Source organism: Panthera tigris, chromosome E2 (assembly GCF_018350195.1).
Source record: "Panthera tigris isolate Pti1 chromosome E2, P.tigris_Pti1_mat1.1, whole genome shotgun sequence".
In the NCBI taxonomy this organism is placed as follows: Eukaryota; Metazoa; Chordata; class Mammalia; order Carnivora; family Felidae; genus Panthera; species Panthera tigris.
The window spans coordinates 32,367,251-32,384,588 of NC_056674.1; the positions used below are offsets into that span (position 1 = coordinate 32,367,251).

Genomic DNA, 17,338 nt, shown 5'->3' on the forward strand with positions numbered 1-17,338 from the left:
TGGGTTGTTTCCAACATTGGGCTTTTGGGTACAAAGCCACCATGCTCACCCTCGACCGTGTAGCCTGGTGAATACGGCACCTGTTTCTTAGTACGTGCTGTGGAGTGGCATTTCTGCATATGGTCTATACATACCTCCGACTCCTCTAGATAATTTCCTGCCCCAGCTTTCACTCCCATCAGCAGGGTCTGAGACTGTGGTGTGAACGTACCTCATCCTGGGATTAATTTGTATGTCTCTGATGACTAATGAGGTCCGGCACCACTTCACGTCTGTATTGGCCATTTGGATTTCCTTTTGGGTGAAGTGCCTGTTCAAACTTGTCTCCCATTTCTCTACTGGCTGTACGGGAGTTTAAACATTTATTTTGTGTCCAACCTTTAAAAATTGAGAGACACTGTACTAAAACGCAGGCATCTGCTGACAACAGAGAAAACATACTCTCCAGCCACCCTTGGCTGGTGTTCCTGCATGGTAATGACTGGCTGGGGCTGAACTGTAAAGAGACTCTTTAGTCATGGTGTGGGTCACCGGTATCCCTCAGTGCCTACTGCCAGGCCTGCTTCATTCATTTTTGTGTCATGCATTTCAGGCACTGGTATTTGGGACCTCTGATTTAATGAAGCAGGCTTTCCCTGCTTTTCACCTGACCTGTCGTGGGGGATTAATTATAGGAATGTCCTAAATTTGCTCCTGCCTCTTATGCCTTCATCCTCTGATAGAGCCCTCCATGTGACTTGCTTTGGCAAACAGGACAGTGGCAGACGTCTCTGATGCAAGAAGACACTTGAAAAGCATTTCAGCATGGGGGCTTACCTTCTAGCAACTCTTAAAACCCTGTAGCCTAGGCTAGGCTGCTGGAAAATGGCTGACGACATAGAGAGAAGGTCCATTTGTCCCAGCTATCCCAGATGAGACCCTCATCAGCCAGCCTGCCCCAGCTGGTCCACTGGTTGACCACACATGCATGGACAAGCCTAGGCAAGATGAGCTAAATCTGGTGCAGACTAGAAGGAATTCCCAGCTAAGCTCAGCCCAAATTGCTGTCATGCAGGGTTGTGAAATAATAGAAAGTTGTTTTTAAAGCCACTGAATTTGGGGGATATTTTGTTACACAGCAAAAGCAAACCAATATACTTGTTGAGCGGGTAGTCCACAAACCTCGGAAAGTCAAAGAGAAATGCAGATAAGTATTTGGAAGCAGCTTCCAGATCCACATCTTCACATAGAAAAATAGACTAGTATAGGATCCCCTTCAAGTGACTAGGTCCTGACTTGCCTGTCCCCACCATCCCAACCGTGACTCCCAGCCTTCCCTTTCCCCTCTAGGCCCTTGTGTGCCTGGTGTATTATGACTTCACCATCCTGCAAAAAACCCAAGCAATAATCCCATGTGATTGGTTCATATTTTCTCACCTTAATTAAAAGTCCAAATGGGAATATTGGCAGCTTAGTCCCTCATTTGAAAATTGAGCCATATTCCCATTACTAGGAACATCTAATTAAAACATCCGTTAAAAGTCCATAACATTAAGTTAATGGGGAAAGCCAGGAGGCATCCAATTTGATTTTATTTCTGTAAAATTAATATTAGTAACTTTTCAAAAAATGTCCCCAGTGCTGATTATTATTCATAAGAGGCTCTCTGAGCCTCAGGATGGGAGTCTTGGAGATCAGGTTGAACTCAAGTGGGATTCTAGAAGAAGGTAGAAGATAGAGAGTTGATGTGCCAAGTCCTGGACCAAGAAGGTGGAGTTCTTGGCTTTGCACCCAAAGCTTCCCATAGTCCTAGCCCAGGAGGCTCCAGGCTGGGAATATGGAGACCTGGGTTCTGGCCAGGGGACTTTGGCCAAGCCACTTAGCCTCTTTGGATTCAGCTTACCCTTCTGTCCAACAGGGCTAGCAATCGCAGTCCAAACTTGCCACTTGACAGGTGGAACTTCAGGCCATTGGGCAATGTCTATGAAAGACCTTTGAAGACATAAACTTGGCTGAAAGGGAGGGAGGAGGAAGAGGAAAGAGGCTAGAGTCACACAAACTGTAGTCTGCTTTGGGAGACACTCATCCAGAATGTTGCAGGCACTCAATTAATGGCAACCATCATCTTTATTTTATCAGCAAGTTAGGTTTTACAAAGAAAATAGGTAATAATTTTATTTTTTGGTAAAATAAAAAGGTGCCTGTTCATTTAAAAATATAAGAATTTAAAATGGAAACAACTGGAAGAGAAAGGAAAATCATTCTAAGTTCTACTGCTAGGAAATAGCCATTGTTCACACGACTGCCTATTACTCCCGCCGTTCCATTCACATATACGCTGAGGGAACATTACATAGATCGGCCGACAGAAAGGTGGACAGGCAAATGGATCAAAATAGAAATGAGTGATCGAAATGGGTTCCTACTCGACATTCAATAAATTGTAGACATTAAAGAAAAGCCACGGAATATGTTTAACTTGAATTCGGTGGAAGAGAAAGAAACTTAGTCAACCAAAAATGTTGCTGGATATTTTATTTCAAGAGATAGTCTGTCCTAAACGAATCAGTGTTTCAGAAAACAGATAGTGAAAGCATTAAGAGGCTAGGCCACTGCTGTGGTCTGAATTGTGCCCCCGCAAATTCACGTGGTGAATTGGTAACCTTTCACCTTCGGTAACTCCCAAGGTGATGGTGTTAGGCACTGGGGCTTTAGGGAGGTGATGAAGTCAAAAAAGATGCTGGACAGCCTTTCTCTGCCCTCTGAGGACACAGTAAGAAGTCAGCATCTGTAACCCAAGTAATAAAAAAAGTAGCCCACTCTTGCCTAAACAGGAAGGGAATTTATGGTTTACACAGATCTAGTATTTGAGAGATTCTGGTCACTCCATCAGGCAGTTCAGAGATTTCAAGGATTAGATTCCTTTTCTTTTCCCCTCTGCTACCTCAGAGCTGGCTCTTGCCCCAAGATGGTTTCCTCATGGCTACAGGACTTCGTGGTGCTAAGATAACAAACCGTATAGAACAATTCCTTACCTATCTCTCCCACTTGAATCAGATCCTTACAACCACCCAAAAGGAAGTTACCATTAGTATTTGTCTCTTATAAAGGAGAAAACTGAGGCTCAGAGAGGTTAAGTGACTTATTCAAAGGCACACAGCTAGCGAGCGGCAGAGCCAGAAGTCCAGAGAAGGAGTCCAGGACAGATGATGTTATTGGCCCTGATAGTTCACCCTTGGTCATGTGACTTTACGGTACCTCTCCGTAAAAAGGTGTAGTATATTTCCCTAGCCTTGCCTTTGGGTGCTCTCATGTGACTTCCTTTGGCCAAGACCATGAGACCGAAGTCGACAGTGTTCCAGTTTCGAGTCTAGCCCTTGAGAGGTTTTATGTTTCCATTTTCTGTACTTGTGAGAACATTCTCTGGCTATCTCACTGGAACAAGGAGGATAACAGACTGCACACAGATCTTCAGGGAAAGCAAAACTATCCGAGCTCCGCAGCTGAGATCGGTAAATTTGTAGATGAACCACAAACATATCAGCAAGCCCAGCTAAAGGTCAGAGAAGCTGTTTCAGCAACCCCCCCCCCCCCCCCAGGGGCGTTAGCTAAATTCTTATTGTTGTCAGCCACCGAGAGTTTGTCCTTTCTTTTGTTACACAGCATTACTGTGGCAATAGCTAACTGATACAGTCTGACTCCAGAGCCTGCCCTCTGAACTGCCACTCCCCATTGCCCATGTCCGATGTGTCCTTCCCTCCACTAGATAGAGGCTGTTGTCACTGAGTGAGGAGAGGGCTGGGGGCTGAGAGAGATGCCTCAGAGCTGGGAAGCAAGCCTCAGAAGGACTCCGGGGCTGGCAAGGGGCTGCGTCTCTCGGGCTCACGGATGAGTAACCAGACAATGCTGAGCCTCTCAATTATGCATCGCTATCGATCCACAGGGCCTGCAAAACACACAGCGCATTACTATCAGCAAGGCATACCTCCGGCTTCCCCTGGATGCCTTTTTCTTGATCTCCCTCTCTCACGGCTGGGCTGATGTTACCTCTGGAAACCAAGATAGGGCAGAGGGAGCCGGCAGGCTCTCACTGGTACTTCGCCAAGCCTGCGTCAGGACAACAGCTGGTGCAGAATCTCTGGGTTTTGCAGGGAGAGTCGGCAGCCTCGGGGCTCACCACGCTGCCCGCAGATTCCACGGCCCGGCCACCCTGAATCGTGGTTTACAAGTTTCCCCTATTTTTCCTTGTCTCCAACGGGGCTTTTTTATGAGCTATCCTTTCTGCTGGAGTAGTGGGTCATCGGGTGTCTTAGGGTAACTTCCCCAGAAACAGATCAGCATGGGGATTCTTCTACAAGCAGCTCTTTGAGGAACTGTTCCGGAAGAAACCTGTAAGCGAGCACGGGAAGGAGGAGAGGACAGGCGAGGGAGCTGAGCAAAGCCGTGGGTGCCACAGGAGTCCATCCTTAGCCTAGCCCTGGGGGGAAGCTCTGGGGAGTGATGGAGCCAGAATTGTCCCACCTTAAGTCAAGGGGACCCGGGTTTGTGGCCCTACGTCAGTTGTTGACTGAAGTCTACTCCCTCAGGGCAGTGATGAGGGGAACAGGGAATCTCTTAGGCATTTCCGGGTGAAGCGTTCACCCAGTGGAAGATTCTCTGGAGAGCGGGCAGAAGTGAACCACTTGACCCCCACTCACAGTGGCCGCAGTGGATGCCCCTGTGTGGGCCACCTGGTTAACCCCTCCCTATCCTTCAGGTTGCCACGTGAATGCCACCTCCTCCAGGAAGCTGTCCCTGTCCCCTTTCTCTTTGGCTCTGTGGGTTGGTTCTTATCTATGCTCTCACAGCTTTGACCCTCAACCTACAGACGGTAAATACTTATTCAGTGCCTGTGTCCCCGCCTCCCCGGAGCTGAGGCAGGGACCGGGTCTGTCTCGTTCACTGTTAAGTCACTAGCACAATAGTTGCTCAGTAAATGCTTCTGGAAGGAAGGAAAGGAGGAAGAAGGGATAGGAGGAATATAGAGAGGTGGGTCATTGCCACGTACTCTTAGAGGGCAGAGTCATCTCCAGGCGGGGCTTTGAGACGTCTATGGAACAGAAACAAGAGCCCAAGGGCCCGCCCCCTGCCTGAGGCTCTGAGAATCCTCAATGTCAAGTTCCTTGGCTGGAACTGTGACACCAGCCCAGAGAAAGCACTGACTCTCTCGTTCGGGAGGGCCTCTGTTTCTCTACGGCGGTCCTGGCTCGCCACGTCCGGGGCTTCCTATGGAATGAGGACCTCGGCTTTCTCTCCCATCGTCCTCTTCGACCCCACAGATGTAGTTTAAAGCTCTGCAGCCCAACACAGACCACCTTGTCTAGCTCCCTCCCTGAACACGCGGGACACTGAGGCACAGCCAGCATCTGGTTGCAGGTCACGTGGCAAATCAGAAGCGTCCCTGGGACCAGCAGCCAGCCAGCCCTCCGGGGGCTCAAGCCTGTGCTGCCCGCTCTGTCCCCTCTGTCCCAGGCAGGCCCCTGCACACTCTCAGGCTTAACTCTGAGATCAGCGCAGATTCATCCGATCCTGGAGGCAGAATCCTGGGGCAGAAGAACTGGCCACTGCAGCGTCAGAGGAGGCGGGACACAAGCAGACGGGTGGGCCTGGCCTTCCCCACGGAGACACGAGGGGCCTCCTCTGCTGCAGGCGCCACACAGAATGGTCACCAGCTCCAGGTTACAGCCACAGAGCCACAGACATAAGAAGTGTCCCTGAGGGCCCAGAGTTCAACTCTCTCCTGGGACAGAAGGTCAGCTGAGGCACGGAGAAGTCAGGGACTTCTCGTCAGAAGAAAACCTCTGGCTTGACCCCTTTCCCCCTGCCTTTGATGCAGACGTGAGGTCGAGAGAGCCACTGGCCATTTTGGGGTCAGGAAGCAAATGCATGAGGTCCAAAGTCAACATCCCAGGGATGGTGGAACTGAAAGATGAAACAAACCTCAGGCCTTATTGGCATCATCGAGCCACTGAACCGTTGCCCCAAACTGCCGTGCTCCAGCCTCCCCATGGCTCGTTATGGGGAGAAAAAGAAACCCCTATTAATTGGGATCACGGTCGTAGACTCCTCTGTTCCTCGAAGCTGGCACTCGCCACTGACAAAGGCATTTTCCGCGCTGTTTCGTAACTTCCCTGTGAGGCGGCCGGGCCGCGGAGCCGCGCACCTGTATCATGGATAGAGAAACCGTAGTGCGTCGGCGTGGTCTCGAGCCGCCTTCCCTTCCAGCCCTTGCAAACTCCAGATTTGCAGAAAATGTATGCATGTTCTTCGGTCCTGGGCTTGCAGTACAAAGGGGGTGGAAATGTGTTCTCCAAACAAACACGGTCCCAGCACATCGTGCGGGTCCTGGGTTTGCAGGAGTATCAAATAGCACTGAATTAGGCCATGGTTTGGGAAGGCCCTGGCTGTCGCCCCACGGGTTCTTCTGGGGCTTCATCCTGGGAGAGCAGTGGTGGGGCCGGCAACGGGCGGGGGGGGGGGGGGGTGGGGACGGGGAGGCACGACGGGTCTCAATTACGCAACGAAAAATGGCTCCATCTGGGGGGAGAAAATGAAAAACCAGGAGAATCCAAAACGAAACAAGACAAACAAACAAACAAACAAAAACCCCCAGCCATTGGAGACTTGAAGCCGAGGGAGAGCTGCTTCGATCAGTATGCAAGAAGACAGCGTGGGGGTCGGATGTAGGCGTCCTGCCGGCTGAGTTCTCCAGGCTGTTGCCGCACCCGGAAGCCCGTTGTTGGAACCGGAGCAGTTATGCGTGGAGTTCCAGTTGCTTCTGGGTCCCTGGAGAGCGGGGGACCCAACTGCCCAGATCCCCTCAGATCCCCGGCCCGGGTGTGCCTCACCCTGCCGAAAGCCAGAAATTTCTTAGGGGAAGATGTACCTCTGTCTTGCCTAGTGGAGCTCTTCTTGGAAGCCAGGGAACCCTCTGGAGGCGGTCCGAGCTCCCCATCCTGCAGAACCTTCCATATACAAGATTGGACCCACGCAAAAGCTCCAAGTACTGGCGAGTTAACTCTCTCTCGTAACCAACAAACCCTAACATGTCAGTGGCTGGACCCAAAAGAGCTTTATCTTTCATTCACATGATTAGTCTAAGGCAGGGGTGCCAAGGTGATTTACACATGGTGATTACGGACTTGAGCTCTTCTTATATTTACCCTTCACTCTCCCTGGGACCCCGCTGTCCTCCGTATTAATCCATAGATGACCCAAAAAAAAGTGTGGGGAGGGGAGGCAGCCCTGTTTCTTCGGTTCCTGGAAAACAGAAGTCAAAGAACTTGCTCAAAGCCTACAGAGCCCAACGGCCAGCTGGGTATGTCCAATTGCGTGTTCTACGGGGACCTCAGAAAGAAGTGCTCACCCGCGCCCCTCGCTCCCTCCGCTTCTGTCAACACAGGGTTCCAGGCCCCGGGGAAGCCCCAGGGTCACCTGGAGCCGGCTGTCTCCTCTGTCCGCAGACCCTCATTGTCGCTGAGCGTTACGTTCTGTTTCGTCTGCTTTGCTCACGCCATCCACCCCGGCGTGCCTGTATCCAGGGCTGTGCTCCCTGCCTTCACGGGGCTCGTGGTTACACGATGAGTCCGTGAGGCCAGCCCAGCAAATCTCCATGGTGCCGAGCACAGGGCCCGACACTTGAATATGGAACCACGCAGAAGGCGTTCATATGACGCTGGGATCCAGAAGGGTGAGGCAGGAAGAGCCCTCTCTCGCCACCTGAGAGCCCGTCACAGCCATGTGCTCGAGGAATCTGGGATCCTAGGTTCAACTCCTGCCTCTTCCAGTGAGTGGCCGGGGGATCCTGGGCCTGTCAATCGGCCTGCTTAAGTCTCAGTTTGCTCATCTGTAAACTGGGGATAATAGAGTCCCCACCTCCTAGGGCTGGCGAGGCAAGCAAGGGAGACAGCGATACGAAGCGTTGCCAGGGGGCCCAGCGCACTTTACAAACACAGCGACTGGTACCTGTGTGCTCCAGGTGGCTCCAAATGTCTTCTGTTTCCCCTCCAGACCCGGTGACCACCTTCCACACCCTGTTCTGTGGCTTGAGAGATTGATTACCCGGACAGCTATGAGAACTTCCTTGCTCTCTGGCTTCCAGTTGGGTGTGGCCAATGGAAGACCCCAGCAAGACTGAGGAGGGTAAGAGGAGAGCGTATTGGGCTATTTATTCCTCTAGCTTCTCCCCTGCCTCACCAGGTCACCAGGGGCTGGCTGTATGCCCTACTGAAGGCGGCCCTCTTTTTTTTTTTTTTTTTTTTGTTAGCTTTAATTTTCATTTTTCTCTATTTTTTTTTTATTGAAGTATACTTAGCACACAACGTTACGTTAGTTTCAGGTGCCCAACACAGTGATTCGACAAGTTGAGACATTCTGTTATCCTCACCACAAATGTAGGTACCATCTGTCACCATACAACCCGATTACAACGTCACTGGCTCTATTCCCAAGGCTGTGCCTTTCAGCCCCACGACTCGTTTATCCCATAACTGGAAGCCTGTACCCCCCCCATCCCCCTTCACCCCTTTTACCCATGCCCCCACCCCCACCCTTCTGGCAACCGCCAGTTCGTTCTCTGTATTTATGGGTCTGTTTCTGCTTTTCGTTTCTTTGTGCAGGTAACCCTGTTTGTACAGCCATGCTTCTGGGTTCTCTGCCAGTTACTCCTTTTCTTAGACCTCCACAGATACAACCTAGGGTGCTGCCCGATCCCTTGTCAGTGTCCTCACACCCACCTACTCCTTTGTCAATAGTCCTCTATTTCCCCTCACCCTCTGTTACCTTGTTTGGGTGGCCTTGTTTGTTTCCTTTGGAAGCCCTCACCGATTCCTTGTCGTTCACTGAGTTTTATGTATCGTTTATGTCTCTCGAAGGCTTTTCCTCAGCCACTATCACAATACATTTTCTCTGGGGCGTGGCAAACCCCCACTTGGCAGAGGAACAGTCAGAAGCCCAGAGAGGTAAAGCGCTTTGCCCAAGGTCACTCGGCTAAGGAGCAGAGAACCGCGTGGGTGGACCCAGAAACCATTACCATTGCCTCTGCTGGCTTCCCCCCCAGCCCCACCTCCCCCGGCCTGAGCAGCACCGTGGGGTAACAGGCCGGCTTCCTCCTGGGCCAACAGGGAAACTTTCCGACACAAATGATCAGAGGAGCTGGGCTGTGGGAGAGGCTTCAGGAAAGAGCCAAAACACAGCAAAGGATTCAGAGCTAGAGACTGAGTTTTTAATAATAAATAAACGCCAAGATCGGGCCCTTCACATGGAAACCTCGGGGTGCCTGCAGCCAGCATGGGGTGCCCAGGAAGCCACCCGCCCTCGGCCTACAGGATTCTCTGGTCATCCTCCAAATGGTCGGTGGGACGGGGTCTTGGGGGATGATCTTCAAACCCCAGAGGGGAGGAACAGTGAATATTCTGGGATGATATTTTTTTCGTACAAATAAAGAGGCCCTTAGAAGTCGTATCGAGTGTCTGAATTTCCTGACTGTATATTAATCCGCTTTCCTGTGAATTATGCAATACTGTCATGGGGGGAAGCGAGCGGCCGCACGTTGGATGGGCACGCCAGAATCAAAGAGGGCCCACGCTGTGCTGTTGTCTCTGCAAAGCAGCTCACGGAGGCTGGGCCTGCTCAGCGGCGCCCCGTCTTCCTCAGGCCCACGGGGCGCAGGTGTGCCCGGAGGGAGCCCGGGAGGTCACGGCCAACGGCAGGAACCGGGGTGAGCTAGGGAGTAAGTCAGACGCCCCATCAGAACAGGCTACTCCCACACTGATTGCTAGGCTGATGTGCTGGCCCAGGGAGATGAGGGACCTTCTGATTTTCCAAGAGATGCCAGAAACCCAGGTTGTCATGGGAAGCCTTCCAATCTTTAGAAATTGGCGACAAATTCAGATTTCTGAAAGACGCGACGCGGGCCAAGAATAAGCATCGCAGATTCAGTATGTCAGCGGGGTGTCTGCTCCGAGGCTCGGAGAGGAGCGTCTTTTGGACTTGGGCTGCAACTAGGCCCAGACCTTCGTCCCTGTTCGTTTTCTTCTCTTCTCACCCACCTCGGATGCCTCTCCCTACCGCGTTCGGTTTCCAGGTGCCATAGGAGGAGCACCAGGCTAGGGGTCGGGCATGGACTGAATGTTCGAGTCCCTTCCCCACCCCACCACTGCCCCGCCCCACCCACCCACTGGTTGAGGCCTTTGCCTCCAGGTGTGGTTGTATTTGGAGATGGAACCTCTAAGGTGATGAAGGTTACACGAAGTCCTAGGCGTGGGGCCCCGACCTACAGGATTAGCGTCGCTCGCTCTCGCTGTGCACACACAGGGGCAGGGCGGTGAGGGGACTCAGAAAGCAGACACCTTCTGTAAGCCAGGAAGAGAGCTCTCGCCAGGAACAACCATCCCGGACCCTGATCTTGGACTTCCAGTCTGAAGCCACCAAGCCTGTTGTATTTGGTTGTGGCGGCCTGAGCTGACCAATGCAGGGCTCACACGCTTGATTTCAGTGGCTCGTGTCCTGGGGACCAATGTTTCCAATCCTCTGAATGGGGATCATCCCAACCTCTCGGGCTTTCTGATGGGATCTGCTTCCTCAAACATAGGTCTGACTATCAGTCTATACACTCAGGTGTGCAAAGAAGGCAACCTTAGCTTTCCAAAACAATTATGCCTCCATTCTTTTGGGTGGCAGAAATACTCTCTGGGGGTTGGATTCAGCCCCCACCCCGTGGTGGCACTCAGGGTTCAGCCAGGCAGCCAGGAGCTGCTCAGGGTGTTTCTAGTAGGGAGGGTTTGTTTGTTTGTTTGTTTGTTCGTTTTTCAGGAAATTGTGCAATTCTTGAAAGGTGGTCGGGAGGAGGGTGGAAGCAGGGGTCGGGAAGGCTGCTGGGGACTTTCCGGAAATCTGGGAAGCTCACGGGTGGCGGGGAAGCCGTCGCCGGCGACCTCAGCCGCAGATGGCCCCAGTGCGTGCGCTTTTCTGGAGGAAACCTGGACAGCGTGGGAAGCCAGCCCCCGCTGGCTCCCGACTGGGAAATTCTCTCCTCCCCTCGCTCCTCTTACTCAGTGGCTCGTAGTGCCTCTCAAAGTTTTTCTTTATACCTGAGTCCTGAAGCTTTAAGGCAACTCTTTGAGCAGCGGGCACAGGTTTGGCACCAGGCCCCGATTCGTGCTCCAGGCTCCTGGTCCGGCCAGAAAGCCCAAACCAGGAGCACAGCTACTTCTGGGTCCAGTCTTGGCTTGGAGGAAGCCAGCAGTGGTTTCCAGAGGGTGATTCTCTCCCACAGAGCTGAGGAGATCTCTCGCTTTGGAATTTTGCTCGTTCTTTTTCGCCAAGTCTTCACCGGGTCCTCTGCTCCCACTCTCCACTCGTGTGGGCTGTGCGTTCCCCCTACAAACCCTCTCTTCCTCCGGCACAGCGATCCGCAGCTCATCCAGGTGGCTGATTCCAACGGCGCCCCCCTCCTTCTCTCCCTCCTTCCTTTACCTTCTCTGTCCTCTCTGTCTGTACGTCAACATTTGTAAATAGCAGAAGCCGTATGAGACTCTGGGATCAGCCAGACCTGGATTTGAATCCTGGCTCTGCCTTTGGACCTCCCTAGTCTGAACTTGCCTCTTCACCTACGTTGGGTCACAGACCGCGGTTAAAGGGAGATGCCACGATGGATGGAATGCTGCCACTTTTCACTGGCATCTTTCAGTGTCGGGTCCCCTCGTGTGTTCAGATTGTGAAGGGACGCTGTAGAAATGCAGAAACGTGGCAAAGACAGAGGAGGCAACCGCTGTCCCTTTAAGGAATAGCTTCACCCATTGTGGCCTCTTGGCTTGAGTGAGGCCAGAAGGCTGATGGGCAGGAACCTGGGACAATCCGCTTGCCCGGTAGCATCTCAAGCGCTTCCCGGGGGCAAGAAGTGCTCTTATATAATAAGCCACACAAATCCCGCAGCCTCGAAAATCGGCTCCACCTCGTCCGGTATGGGTCCCCGGCTCCTGGGGTGAGATGCCTTCTCTGGCGCTGAGCTTAAGCTCATTGTTATTGGAGGCTCAGGCTGGTGTCTGCACGATAACCCCAGAGCTCGAACACTCGGGCGAGAGGCCGATGGGAAAATCCCCAACACGTGCCTGTTGTCAGATGATGGCTAAACCGCCCTCGTCGCCACCGGGCCTTGTCACAGAGAAATCGTGTTTGTCAGACAGGAATTGTAACCCTGAGGTTATCACCCAGGGCCAGGGGATGGATGAAGAGTGTTTGCACTGTCACCTAGGATCGCTTCTCCTGGAGGCAGGGAGATCCGCAGGGGCAGGACTCAGAGACAGAGCTCGCCAGCTCCAGCAGAGGCAAGAGGCCAGTCCTGGGGAAACCAAAGCTCTGCCACAATTCCTTCGCAGAGAGGGTGATGGATTGAGACATATAATTAATATACGTCTCTATATTTATGTATAAAAACCCTTACAAATCACATCCCTTGAGCCAGGTCTTTTAAATAATGGAAGACGGTAGATTATTGCTTTATTAGGCCCTTCCAAAAGCTTATAAAAATTATCTTTTGCCGCTGGGAAGACATTTTATCAGAATTTATGGCAACTCAGAGAGTCTTGAGATATCAGATTCAGAAACTAAGAAGCTTTCTACGGCTCTTTCTGCTGCAGACAGACCCTGGTCTCTGCTCTCCTTGTAAATTAAAATCTCGAACATTATCTACTTTATGAAATAAGACAGTTGGCTCTCCTATCTTGGGTCTGCTCTTTAATTAATATAGACTTGAGTAGGCAAAGCCATAAATGCATATGAGTGGCTCTGGAGTGTGGGTGTGGGATGGCACCGGGAGGCACACAGAGTCCGGAGAGAAGAAAATTCCAAACACACACCCCCCCCGGGGGCAAGGCTCTGATGGGGGCGGGGGACACGCATCCCACCTCTGGCTTGGAGAGGTTTTCTTCGGCACGTTCCCTGGCCAAGGCTGGGGGTCCCCATTATTCACCAGCCAGGCTTCTCTGGGGGGGGGGTCCTGTATCTCCCACATATTTCTTGTTTTAAGTTTATTTATTTATTTTGAAGGGGGGAGGGGAAGGACAGAGAATCCCAAGCGGGCTCCGTGCTGTCAGTTTTTGAGCCCAATGCGGGGCTCGAACCCATGAACCACGAGATCGCGACCTGAGCCAAAGTCAGATGCTTAACCAACTGCGCCACCTGGGCACCCCTCCCACGTATTTCTTTTTAGGGCAATTCAGGCTCTGCCTACCGGGAGTCTGCAGCTAAGCAGGCCAGTGTATTCAGAGCCCAGTGCTGAGCCACAGACCTTTGAAACTGGTCCACCATGAGGTGAGTACAGAAATCCAGGGGCGCCTGGGTGGCTCAGCGGGTTAAGCGTCCGACTTCGGCTCAGGTCATGATCTCACAGTTTGTGGGTTCAAGCCCTGTGTCGGGCTCCACGGTGATGATGTGGAGCCTGCTTGGGATTCTCTTTCTCTCCCTCTCTCTGCCCGCCCCCCACTTTGTCTCTCTCTCAAAATAAATAAACTTAAAAAAAAAAAAAGAAAAGAAATCCCGAGAAGCACTTAACTTCCAGAGCAATGTGACACTGCCACAGTATCCTGGTGACTCAGTCAGTGGAATTGTCTCCTCCAGCAGGATTCGGACAAGTTGTCACGTTCTTCCTTTTATTTTCTTAGCAGTCTTTTTTTTTTTTTTTTTTTTTTTTTTTTTTTTTTTTGTTCCTAGAGTATCTTCCAAGTGATGATCTGTTTATTGGGTTCTTTTCTAGAGTATTCCAGCGGGGCTACTGTTGTTTCCCAGATTACTTTCTGGATCGGGCAACTTCTCTAGTCGTACCTTTCGGAAGTCCACCAGAGGTCGGAGAAACACAGCCGGTCTCTAGCCACAGATAATTGCAGAATTAAGGGGTCCTGGCTGGCCTGGGCGGGGACCCAGCGAGTGTCAGTGAGACCCCGGCAGGGGCCAGCGGACTGTGGTGACTGGTGCTGGGCGGGAGGCCTTTATTCTCCAGGGTCCAGGACCAGCTTAAATCTAGCAGAGAATGCATCCAGGGGGGCTGCCGTCCCTCGCCCCATATCTGCACCCCCTTTCTCTGGCCCCTTCCCTCTCGCCCTGAGCATACAGACACTCCATCCTGTCCCAGATGCAACTTCACGGCTCCACCATCTCTACTCTGTCTCCTGGTAAAAATGAGCGAGAGACAGAGAAAAATTGCTCTGGCGAATAATAATCACAGTCTCTCCTAATCGTAGCTCGCCGTCGTGGCCGAGACACCGACAGCTCGCCAAGTATTCCCGCGTTCCCCCACTATTCCCCAGCCTCTTTGCCGTCGGTCCTCGCCATGTCCTAATTCTGACCAATGGGCTAGGTGCGCAGGTGACGAGTGTCATTTCAGGTTCGAAGCATTTAAAGGCTGGTGTGGGCTCTCCAGACCTTAAACCCCTGTCGCGGTGACTTGGGAAGCCAGGAGTTGAGACGGTGAAGCCAAAAGGTGGAACCAGAGAACTCGGTATGAGAGAGAAATAATTATGTGTTAAGCCACTGAAATTTCTGGGTTTGTTACTACAGCACGGCTTAACCTCATCTGACTGATACAGCTTCACAGCTTCTAAAGCAGTTTTTCAAACCACTGATTAACCTGATCTTTCTAAGAGCCGCAGGAGAGAGGTCCTATAAAGACAACTGATCCCAGGGGGTATCTGAGACTCAGAGAGAGGAAATGGTTTGCCTGATTACCCAGTTTCTAAGTGGCACATATGGGAATCCACACTTTGTCCCAACCAAAGAGCTCTGACATTGGAACTTCTTTCCAAGGGTGTTTCTATTTTCAAGCAAGGGGCCTGCAGAAAAGACAACCCCCAAGAATGAATGTGGACGTGTGGAATTAACCCTGGGCTCAGCCAACGAGAGAAAGTGCCCAGGGGTAGACTTTCTGGCCAGGCTACAGGAAGGTGGAGGTGATTGAGGAGGTCTGTATGACCTGGAGATAATGCTCCCTCCTGAGTCCCATCGAGAAGATCATCCATCTGGTCCCCATTTGTTGAACAAACTCTGGTACTCAGGTCACGGCAGCAGGAACTCAGACGTCGCTGGAGAGCTGAGGTGGGGGTCGCTGCTCCGTCAGGCCAGCCTCGTGGAGGATTCACAGGCAAACTCCATCTGACCTTGGCCAGCATTGCCTGCCTGGCGTCCGGTCCCACCTCCTTCCCCAAAAAGGGTGTCGGGCAGCCTTCCAGGATGGGTTTTTATTCCTTTTAATAGAGGAGTAGGAAATGAGCCTTAAGAGAAGGTGAGGAGTTATTGCTACATTTAATGGCTCTAAAAATATCTCACCCGGGTTGGCTGTGAGTTCACTCCTAGGTGCTGCTCTGGTGTTCCAGGGAGAAGTAGCCAGAGCCCAGGCGGAGCTCCAGAAACCAAAACGGCCAACCCAGCTGAGATCTCCGAAAAGGGAGGGCCTGTCCCAGGCCAGCTCAGTAAGAGCAGGGCCCAGTCGCAGGTGCTGGTCCCAGGACAGGATGTGTGTAACCTGTTCCGGAAGAGTCTGCCTAGGTCCCAGTCTCCTGTCTCGGCCCGAGTTCACCTTGAGACCCTGGGCGCGTCTCTCCCACCTCCGCTCTAGACCCCAGTATCCCTATCTGTAAGCAGGGGTTGTGTCCTTTGTAAGGTCCCCTCCGTAGCAGACGCCGCTGGTGGCCTTCCCAACGCTGCGGCCGCACAGATATGGTTCAGGATCCCTGCCTCCCGTGCCCAGGTCCAGGACAAAACTTTGGCCTCAGGGGTGGCTCACAAAAAGGCCTTTATCACCTGCCCTGGAAAGGCAGACACAGCCGAGCGAGAGGCAGAGACCTCCATGGTGACAACACCGGAGATGTCTGTGTGCAAACACCAGGGCAGTTCTGTCATGCAAAGGCCAAGGCCCTGCTTGGGAAGACCTGGGGGGTCCTGAAATGTGGAATGGGGACATCTGGATGGATGTCCTCGGGCACATGGATGCCTGGGGCCTTTGGAGCTTGCAGGGGCAGCGTGCCCTGCCCCTAAGAGCAGGTGCTTCCTCCACCCTGGGGGGGGGGGGGGAGGGGGGCTGGAGCAGCCTCCCCGTCACTAGGCAACAAACGCTTCTACTGGGAGCCCGGCTACCAGGCTGAGACGTAGGGCAAAGGCCCACATTGCCGCGGAGGCTGAGGTGGAAGGCGGTGGGACCGGGGGTGGCTCTGCAGCCGAAGAAAAGCAATAATGAGTGGCGCGGTCCCGGCTCAGTGTGGGCGGAGCTCCAGGGGAGGGGGTGGGGCTCAGGGGTTCTTGTTTAAGGGGGCTGGCGTGTAGGACCAGAGACACAAGAATCTCTTGACGGAGGGCACTTCCTTGGGGCCTGGGAATTTCATACCCCAGCAAGGACCCCGGGGAACGGGCCAAAGTGGCTACTCAGATGGTTATTGGAGAAAACCAGGCAGGACTCCGAGCAACGTGCAAGGGCCCGAGGTGCCCTGGCAGGGGGCAGAAGGAAGTATGAAGGCCGAGGGAAGGAGGCAATGATGACACGGGCACATGGAGGCCAGAAGACCCACCTGGAGATTCCGCTCCAGGAGGACATCCGACGGGCACCCGCCCCCCAAGGCCATCAGGAATGCACTGCGGAGCGTGAAGCAGCCTGCTTAAAACCTCGGCGACACCTCTCCCCTGCAGACCTGTCAACACAGGGGTCGTAAATGTCCAAGGACTGCGGGGCATTCTGAAATCCTTCTCCACCTTGGCCCTGAGGCCACGCCTCCCTCCGGCGGCTCCCGGCCAATGAATGAGCGTGGCAGGGACACCGAGGCGGGCTGCGTCCAGGGGATCTGCGGGGACCTTGGCCCTAGGACTCCCCCACAGCCTTGTTGACCCTTCCTTAGTCCCTGCAGGCACTCCAGAGCGTTTCCACCCAACCTTGATCCCGGTCTTTAGTGCCAGACTTGCCCGGCTGTCTCTCCACCTTCTCTCCAAGGCAGTTCCCTGATAACACCCTTGTACATTTGCTTCTGGGAATAACACACAGAGGGAGGAAGCCACCCCAAGGAAGACGGAGCCGTCTTTGGGGGTTCTCAAAAATGACACTGAGCTGTTGAAGCCACCGGCCCTGCTGTCCCTCCTGTGAGATTCCCACTGCAACCTGATGCCAAGTCCCTTGTGAGCCAATGACGTCACTTCCCTGTTCATAAGCCCGCCTGTCATGGATGCAGCGGCCCGCTGTGATTTCCTGAGACTCTGAGGTTCAGGCTGTGTGTTGCTAGGTCTCGAACCCAGGTCTTTTGGCTTCTACATCGTGGCTATTTTCCCTGAAACACAAGATTCTAGA

At 52.8% G+C, this 17,338-nt stretch overlaps 1 long non-coding RNA gene across 1 annotated transcript; it reads right to left on the bottom strand.

Moving 5' to 3' along the window:
* Positions 1-14,806: 14,806 nt before the first annotated feature.
* LOC122234093 lies at positions 14,807-16,691 on the bottom strand. Its single transcript, XR_006211821.1, has 2 exons — positions 16,572-16,691; positions 14,807-15,254 (listed from the first exon to the last, which is right to left on the bottom strand). It is a non-coding gene; the product is annotated as an uncharacterized LOC122234093 (long non-coding RNA).
* Positions 16,692-17,338: the final 647 nt, after the last annotated feature.